The sequence below is a fragment of the Littorina saxatilis genome, linkage group LG4 (genome assembly GCF_037325665.1).
Source record: "Littorina saxatilis isolate snail1 linkage group LG4, US_GU_Lsax_2.0, whole genome shotgun sequence".
Taxonomy (NCBI): Eukaryota; Metazoa; Mollusca; class Gastropoda; order Littorinimorpha; family Littorinidae; genus Littorina; species Littorina saxatilis.
In genome coordinates, this window is record NC_090248.1 from 19839739 (window position 1) to 19849011 (window position 9273).

The following is a 9273-nucleotide window of genomic DNA, read 5'->3' on the forward strand; positions in this document are numbered from 1 at the left end:
AAAATATCGTACAGTATCGTCATTGTCCCTCAAAGAATCAAGTGTCATTTTTTTTCTTGGCAAGTTCGTCTTTAAGTTCCCGAGTTTCTAGCACCAGCCTGTTTAGTTCATCCCGTTGCTGCTTTTCTTCATCTTTAGAAATCCAGGCAAAATTGTCATAGGTTTCAGTCTGGCAGTAAGTACCGCCACAGTCACCTCTCTCGGGAAGAGGAGCAGCCAGTTCTGCTGTATCCGAAGTACCTTCACTTTCGCCATCAACAGCATCCTCTGCTAAATTAGGGTGAGAAGGAGTTGACTCACTCCCCACAAGCTTCTTCCTCTCCTTGAGTCTCTGGTACTGTCCTTGTTGGGCTGTCAGGCTGTGTCCCTGCACCATACCCAAGTTTCAAAGTAGGTGTTTACTTCTCACAGATGGTTGCCCTGCAGAAAAAATCAAAGGCAAATGTATTGTAAATTATGGATTGGGAGTTATTTTAAAAATAAGTCACCCAAACAAAATGAATGAATAAATCTAGACACAGATCTACCCTTTAAAACTGAACTATAAAGTTGTATCAACAATGACCATTTAGTGTTCAAATAAATTCTGATTATCAAATCCAAGTATTTCACACCTTCTCACAAGTCATGGTTTTGGGCAACAATGATAAGTTGTTATACTGAGAGTAAGTGTAAGACTGACTCACTCAGTCATAGACTGCACTCGGTGCAGGACTGACCGACTGTCTGCACACTACCATCACAACACAGCTTGCATAAAACACAGACTAACCAAGGCAGGTGAACAAAAGCATGAGTACTTACCATTGACAAAATGATCAGAGCACACGTATCTCCTAGCTGTTGATTCAAAGTTGAAATTCTTCAGCTGAAGCTGTGCCAACCATTCTCGCCCGCGTCGTGCAGTCAAATCCCTTGTCTCTTTGCCCTTTCCGTTGACAACAAATGGAACAGAAAAGAATCTTCTGTCCCTATCTCTATCTTGTCTGTTATGGCAATGTTTAACACTACAACTAGAGACCATGTCGATAAATGCGGAAGATTCAGAGTGCAGATTTCGCGTGTTGCCTTCTCGCGAGTTCCGCCGGAATGCCAGAGGCAAGGCCGGACAACTCTGCACACGACTGTGTGACGTCATCGCGTCAGAGCTCATACCAAGTTGTGTTGTGTTGTGTAACCTACAGATAAAAAAAAAGTGTAATCATGCAGTAAGTGAAATGGAAAGAGAAAGTTTTTGTTGAGACAGAACAGAAAACTTAGGACGGAAAACTTTTTTTCAACAACTTCAAGGGAGAGAATGCAAACACTAAACACTCCCGGTTATGACCTTGACCTTTTGTTTGTTTTCGCATTCAGTTCTTTTCGTACGGCAATTTCAGCTTGTAAAATAAACAAATTTACGAACATTTTCTGATAAATAATGTTTGGAGATACCTTGTATTGAATTATAGTATATACACAAAGAAAAAAAATGAAGCTTAGAAGTCAATTCTTGATTCCCCTAAATAATGAAAACTGCTTTCCCTAAACAATTCATTGTTTACGTAAATAATTCATTGTTTACGTAAATAATGATTTATTTAGCAACATTGCTGATTCTTTATAAACAATGTAATATAAGTCTAAATAATATATTGTTTTATACGTAAATAAATCATTATTTACGTAAACAATGAATTATTTACGTAAACAATGAATTGTTTAGGTAAATAATGAATTGTTTACGTAAACAAAAAAATATTTAGAATTGTTTTACATTGTTTATAAACAATTACTTATTTAGCACATGAGCTTCTAAATAATGATTATTTAGCTAAAACTGGTGAAAAAAAACATGAAAAAGTATCCAAATAATTATTTGACAAACGGAATGCCATAGACTTGTTTTGCAACTACGAACATACGGCAGCAGCACACTCTCTCGGCATGATGTCGGGAGTACGCGCGCATCCACGGCTGCAGCAAAGACGCAGACCGAGCGTCGCTACTTTCGCTTCCGATTCCTGCAGCTTGTGACGTCACAGCCAACGGCTTGCCGCCGCGGAGATTTTGAAGTCTCGCGTAGCAGACGAATTTGGCCGCTTTTTGAGCATGTATTTTGTGTAAAATTAGACTGATGCAACACAAAACCTGTGATTTACTGTTCGGTTTTTGCATCTTTAGATGCTTACCTATATCATTAAATCAACCCCAACTGCTTTATCTGACCTTAAAAAAGAGCCTGTTGCGGTCCTTTAAGTAGCCTTAGCTTTTTTTACCTCAACATTTTTAACCTTGGGTAGGAAGGTTGTCATGTTTGGGGAAATCTTTGCACAAATTTGAGTTAATAAAAGCATCATGACTATTATTTTTATGGCGAATAATGTCTGATTTTTTTGTGCGAATGCCACGTCAGTGACGGCAGGGGTGTTGCTGGACATTTTCATGTTGGGACATTTGGCCGAAACTGTCAGAAAGCTTTAGGACATCTTGGAAAATTGTCGGCTATTAATTTTGGCTCATACAAAGTCACCGCAACCTGGGGTCCAGGGTCCCCCGAAGCTGAAGAATTTTAGCTATTTGATAAACAATTTGTGGCTTATTCTTGATTTTAAACATGATCAACTGGTGTCAGCAGCCACTCATTATTTCTTTTAACGTTAGTATTAAATAATGGCAATTTATCTTCACTGATATCTGCTCCCGACATCATATAGTATGGCTAGAAGGAAGACATGTCGCATACTGTGACAATTAAACAATTAACTCTTCCCCCGGCTTTACAGACAGAATTATTTTTTTTTTTTTTTTTTGGGGGGGGGTCCGGAACCCCAGTAACACCCCCCCCCCCCCCTAATCCACCCCTGGATTATATGTTGCTTACTGCAACTGAAACAATCAGCTTTGCTGATTCAACTACATCAGACACCAGTTCTCTGAAACTTTTTCAAACCTTTAACTTTAATTTTTTGAAAGTAAAACTCTTCCAATCTTGTGCTACTCTTGACAAGCCTTGGGAAACAAGACTGGTAAAACACCAATACAAAACCGTGTAGGGTGAGCCATTTTGCTTGGAAACCATGATTTGGAGGACGCTTTTCATTCTCTGGCTCAGCAGATTTCGATTTGCGGTGACTATCGTCTGCTGTCGCCTGCTTCGATCGACTCGACAACACTGCAACACTGACACTGTCCACATTCGCAGTGTTCCTGTCATTTTGTCCGGAGTCACTTACCTTGGCGAAGGGTAGCAACCCTTGGCCATGATGTTCAAATCCAAATCGAAAGCACTGACTGACTGATAAACTATCGCGAACCGGCGAACGCAAACGCTGAGAGTGTGGTTTCACTCTGGCATCTATATTTTTTGGCAATGGCTTCCGTTCAAAACATTGATGTTTCGTTTTTGGTATTCGCGAAGGAAATATAAACGTTAGTCAGTTGACTAAGTACATCGGCAGCAGTTTTAGCAATCAAAGCCTGACCAATACAAAAAACTGGACAAACTTTGGCCGATTTAGGCGAATACTCTTCGGACATTTGTCCGATAGGGACATGAAAGTTTCGGCCAAAGTAAAAAAAAATCGGCCATTGGCCGAAGGGCCAACCCAAACGACACCCCTGCAGACGCTGGAATTGCCCTAGTGTGAAATGCGATGTTTCAAATATTTTAAAAACAGCAACAAGTGTAACTCTGGTATCACACATCAAGCCATATAATACTCTGTCCTACTCTTATCATATACATTCTGAACTTATATTGCCTTCTGCCTCTCACTCATTGACAGCTCCGTCGCCTTTACGTTGTGCCAGGGACAGTGCGTTATTCATTTTTTTCTCACTTGGTTGTTCTTGATGTGAAGAATTTAGCATTCCCTATTTGAAATATATATCCATGTTTGTCTGCCTGTCTGTTCGCTTTGTTTGTTTACATATCAATGGCTGAGGAGTGTCGTTATTTGTGTTTGTGTTGTTTTTTCTGTACGGTAAGGACAGGTTGTAAGACTACGCTTGTGCCTCAATCCACTATCCTAATGAAAGAAATATTGATTAATCAATTAATCATGAAACAATCCATCTCTCTCTCTCTCTCTCTCTCTCTCTCTCTCTCTCTCTCTCTCTCTCTCTCTCTCTCTCTCTCTCTCTCTCTCTCTCTCTCTCTCTCTCTCTCTCTCTCTCTCTCTCTCTGTAGCGATGTTCACTTAAAAATAGCAAATTCTCTTCACCGTCGCGCAGCTAAACTTATCATGCCGGGTCCGCAAACATCAACAGATCAAAAGCTTAGCAGCCTTAATTTTTTATCACTTAAAGATCAGTTATTATTTAATAAGGCGCTTTTAATGTTTAAGGTTCAAATAAACGAGACCCCACAGTACATGCGATCATTATTTCAGAAAGCAACAGACAGATATGGCTCAAAAAAATTAATTTCCCCGTATTGATTTATATAAAACCAGTTTAGCGTTTTCGGGCTCAACAATTTAGAATTCGCTACCATGTGAGATAAAGGGGTCAAGCACGATTAAACACTTCAAAGCGCAGCTTCGCAAATATATGTTGTCACGAACAGTTACATTATGAAGCTGTTTCTAGCAAGAATGCATTCCTATCACTAACCTCTATATATTTTGTTGATGATGATAATGATGTCGACGATGATGATGATGATGATGATGATGAGGTTGTTGTTGTTGTGTGTGTGTGTGCGTGTGTGTGTGTGTGTGTGTGTGTGTGTGTGTGTGTGTGTGTGTGTGTGTGTGTGTCTGCGTGTGTACGTGTGTGTGCGTGCGTGCGTATAAGTCTGTGTGTGTATGTGCGCATATGTGTGTGTGTATGTGTGTGTGTGTGTGTGTGTGTGTGAGTGTGGTGTGTGTGTGTGTGTGTGTGTGTGTGTGTGTGCGCGTGTGTGTGTGTGTATGTGTGTGTGTGAGTGTGTGTGTTGTATTGAGTGCGAACGTGATTGCAGGCATGCGGCGCGCGTGTGCGTGCGAGTCGACTTTTCTTTTCCTTTGTATTATATTGACATACATGTACATTTCAATGTTCTATCATGCATTATGTATTCGTATAGGTAATGTTGTAATTAGTAATACTGTATGATTGCGATTGACAATATTGTCCTTTTATTGTCTTTATTTTTATGTCTTAGTTTAGCAGGGACAGATTGTAAGACTAGGCGTGAGCCTAAAATCTCCATCCTTGAGTAATAAAGTTTGTTCGTTCGTTCGTTCGTTCTCTCTCTCTCATCTCTCTCTCTTCTCTCTCTCTCTCTCTCTCTCTCTCTCTCTCTCTCTCTCTCTGGTCCACTCTACCAACGCCGTTATTTGGAAATTGTTTCAAAAAAGTAAAACAGGACACAACACAGAGAAATTCATACGGATCGGTAACTCAAGTCGACAGTGGTGACTCATCCGTCTCAGTCGTGAGGCAGACGTCTGGATGACGCGAAGCAGGGGTATTTTGTGACAGTGTCGGGTTACAAAACTGTATCTGTGTGCTTTAATCGGTTTGTACACATAGTTGCCTGAGCTCATAGAGCTGTGGTTAAAACACTTACTTTTAAACATGTTTTGTGTAGGTAGACTGAATTGCCATAATTACAATAGTTGGTGTGGGTCCGTACATGTGTTCAGAGATATACAGCATTATTGTATCATGGTAAACAGCTTTAAGGGAACCCGAGTTCTATATTAGTCTGCACTGAAATTATTTTGCAAGAAGAAATAGAAGAAGAGGAAGAACTGTAGCTACACCAGCAGAACAAATAGAGTTTGTTTTCAGTATAGCTGTAGAGAAAGACAGGGTGTTCAGTGTCATTTGTTTGTATATTTCGTTGCGAGTCCAGTGTATTAGGTATTACTCTTAGGGTGTATAACGTCAAAACTAGGACATCTTTGTATGGTTTTGATTTGTATATCGATCTTTTCATTAACCTAATTTTTCGACCTACAATGTTCATTATATGTCTCAAACAACAGCGAATTCTCTCTATTAATGTCATAGACTTGTAGTCCGAAAAGTACGGATCGTTATTATTTCTGTCCACAGAGAACGTTGCGCTCAACAAGCCCTGCACGATGAGTTCCCGTCTTTCGTGGCCAAGCGGACAGCACCTACCTGGCGTTGCGGTTAATGGAGACACTAATGGAACGTTTTTAGGCACGGGAAACTGCATCCATACCACGAATAGTGACACAACACCGTGGTGGAAGGTGGACCTTGGTCGTCCCTACCCTGTGCACAGCGTTGTCGTCTGGGCGAGGAGTTTAAGTAAGAGATATTTACTTGTTTAATCTTTTCCTCTTTGAATAAGGTGTATGTTCTCAGATTGAAAGATAGAACCGAACTGAATTAAACTGAACTGAACTGAATTAGACGTTATTTAAAAAGAAATAAAGTGTACGAATGGGCTTTTTCGTTCAGTCTGACCTGGGTGATCATTTTTGTCTGCACGATTTGAGGATTGCAGGGACACACACACACACACACACACACACACACACACACACACACACACACACACACACACACACACACACACACACACACACACACACACACCGCACTGAGAGGCTTCAACGTCCGGCAAACATCACTCTCACACTATTTCTGAAATATCTTTTAATAGAAGGCCTTATCGAGAAAGTTATCCGACGGGAAGATGCATGTCACAGTTTTCTGCAATAGCGCTTTCCGTAAACGTTGTTTTGGGTATCTTAGAAAAGAATAAACGACCCCGAAAACTTTCGAATCGAAGCTGTTTGTAGCAGACGGACTTTTGATCGGTTGTGGTCTCACACTTTCACAGATATCTTTCAATATAATTCCTTATTCGACAAGTTGTCGGGCAGACAGCCGTACCTCATATTTATTTCCACTACCACATTCATAAATTTGCTTTGTAGTGTATTAGTGAAGGACAATCGATCCGAAAAATTGTTCGAACCGAGAGAGGAAAAATGGCTGCCGGCCGGACATGTACAAAAGCTCCGACCACTAGCAGACGGATCTCTTCGTTCGAGACTCACACACTTTCATAAATATCTGTCGATAGAATTCGTTATTCAACGGTTATCTATACAAGCGCTTAGCTCTTATTGTTAATTTGCATCGGATTAAAGAACTATGGACAAGAAAAGTTTCGAATCGAAGGATGTTTCGCTCTGGCCGGTGTAACAGTCGCGCATGCGCATTGAGCCCCCACAGTCACGAGGCACATGAAAATTAGTAATTAACGCGTGAAAGTTACTAATGTTTAGTTTTGGCGCTAGTAAGCCGTCAGGAAGCGAGCCAAAACTGAAAATTAGACATTAACACTTGAAAATTAGTTATTAACACTTGAAAATTAGTAATTTTCACACCATAATTGTAATTTTCTCGTGAATATTAGTAACTTTCACGGGTAAATTACTAATTTTTAGTTTTGGCGCTAGTAAGCCGTCATAGTTGTGCCTAGCGGTGTTGTTTTGCTATTTTGAAGAAGACTGGTGTCCGCCTCGTCAGAAGCCGTAAAAGGCCTGTTTTGGCGTCTTTTTGTGTGGGCTATGACTGAACTGGCACGCTTGAGTGACGTGCCAGTTCAGTCTGCTGCGCTACACTGGGTTTTGCTGTTGGAAGACCTGTTTTTTGTAATTCAATGTTTTGCATTCACATGTCCCTACCACCCAAGCGCGTTGTTGCTTTTGTACCAAAATTGATCCCCAAAATTGATTGCAATTTAATAAAACTTTTCTGAACAGTTCCAATTCGACCAACAAACTCATCAAAACGCCATGATATTTTACACACTTGTTGGCAATTGTGTTGTCAAACTCATGTCAAATTTAAAAGCAGTACAATAAACCATTTCAAAACAACAGTGTTTTTCCCCACATAGCCTACCAAAAAAAAAAGGACGCCAAAACAGGCCTTTTACGGCTTCTGACGAGGCTTGGTTTTAATATAACTGGCCGCATCACAAAGATGTACAGCTAAATATATGTGTATAGTTTTTTTATGACGAGTAGTGTAGATTAGGACAGAGCGAAAGTACCGACTAGAAATAATTGCACGTTCCCACATGGTATGTTTTTACATTTAGTCAAGTTTTGACTAAATGTTTTAACGTAGAGGGGGGAATCGAGACGAGGGTCGTGGTGTATGTGCGTGTGTGTGTGTGTGTGTGTGTGTGTGTGTCTGTCTGTGTGTGTGTGTGTAGAGCGATTCAGACTAAACTACTGGACTGATCTTTATGAAATTTGACATGAGAGTTCCTGGGTATGATATCCCCATACGTTTTTTTCATGTTGTGGATAAATGTCTTTGATGACGTCATATCCGGCTTTTCGTGAAAGTTGAGGCGGCACTGTCACGCCCTCATTTTTCAACCAAATTGGTTGAAATTTGTGTCAAGTAATGTTCGATGAAGCCCGGACTTCGGTATTGCATTTCAGCTTGGTGGCTTAACAATTAGTTAATGACTTTGGTCATTAAAAATCTGAAAATTGTAAAAAAAAAAAAATTTTTATAAAACGTTCCAAATTTACATTCATCTTATGCTCTATTATTTGCTGATTCCAAAAACATATAAATATGTTATATTTCGATTAAACACAAGCTCTGAAAATTAAATATATAAAAATTAATATCAAAATTAAATTGTCGAAATCAATTTAAAAACACTTTCATCTTATTCCTTGTCGGTTCCTGATTCCAAAAACATATAGATATGATATGTTTGGATTAAAAACACGCTCAGAAAGTTAAAACGAAGAGAGGTACAGAAAAGCGTGCTATCCTTCTCAGCGCAACTACTAAACCGCTCTTCTTGTCAATTTCACTGCCTATGCCGTGAGCGGTGGACTGACGATGCTACGAGTATACGGTCTTGCTGCGTTGCATTGCGTTCAGTTTCATTCTGTGAGTTCGACAGCTACTTGACTAAATGTTGTATTTTCGCCTTACGCGACTTGTTTTGGTCTCCATTAGACCAATCCTCACATCCTGAATACGTCGAATTGTGAAAAAAACTGAAACCAGAAACAAACAAAACACAAAGAAACAAACAAAGAAACAAATACATAAAGAACAAACTAGCAAAAGTGCTGACACACATGGTGCAGTGGCGTGGTGGTAAGACGTCGGCCTCCTAATCGGGAGGTCGTGAGTTCGAATCCCGGTCGCTGCAGCCTGGTGGGTTAAGAGTGGAGATTTTTCCGATCTCCCAGGTCAACTTATGTGCAGACCTGCTAGTGACCTAACCCCGTTCGTGTGTACACGCAAGCACAAGACCAAGTGCGCACGGAAAAGATCCTG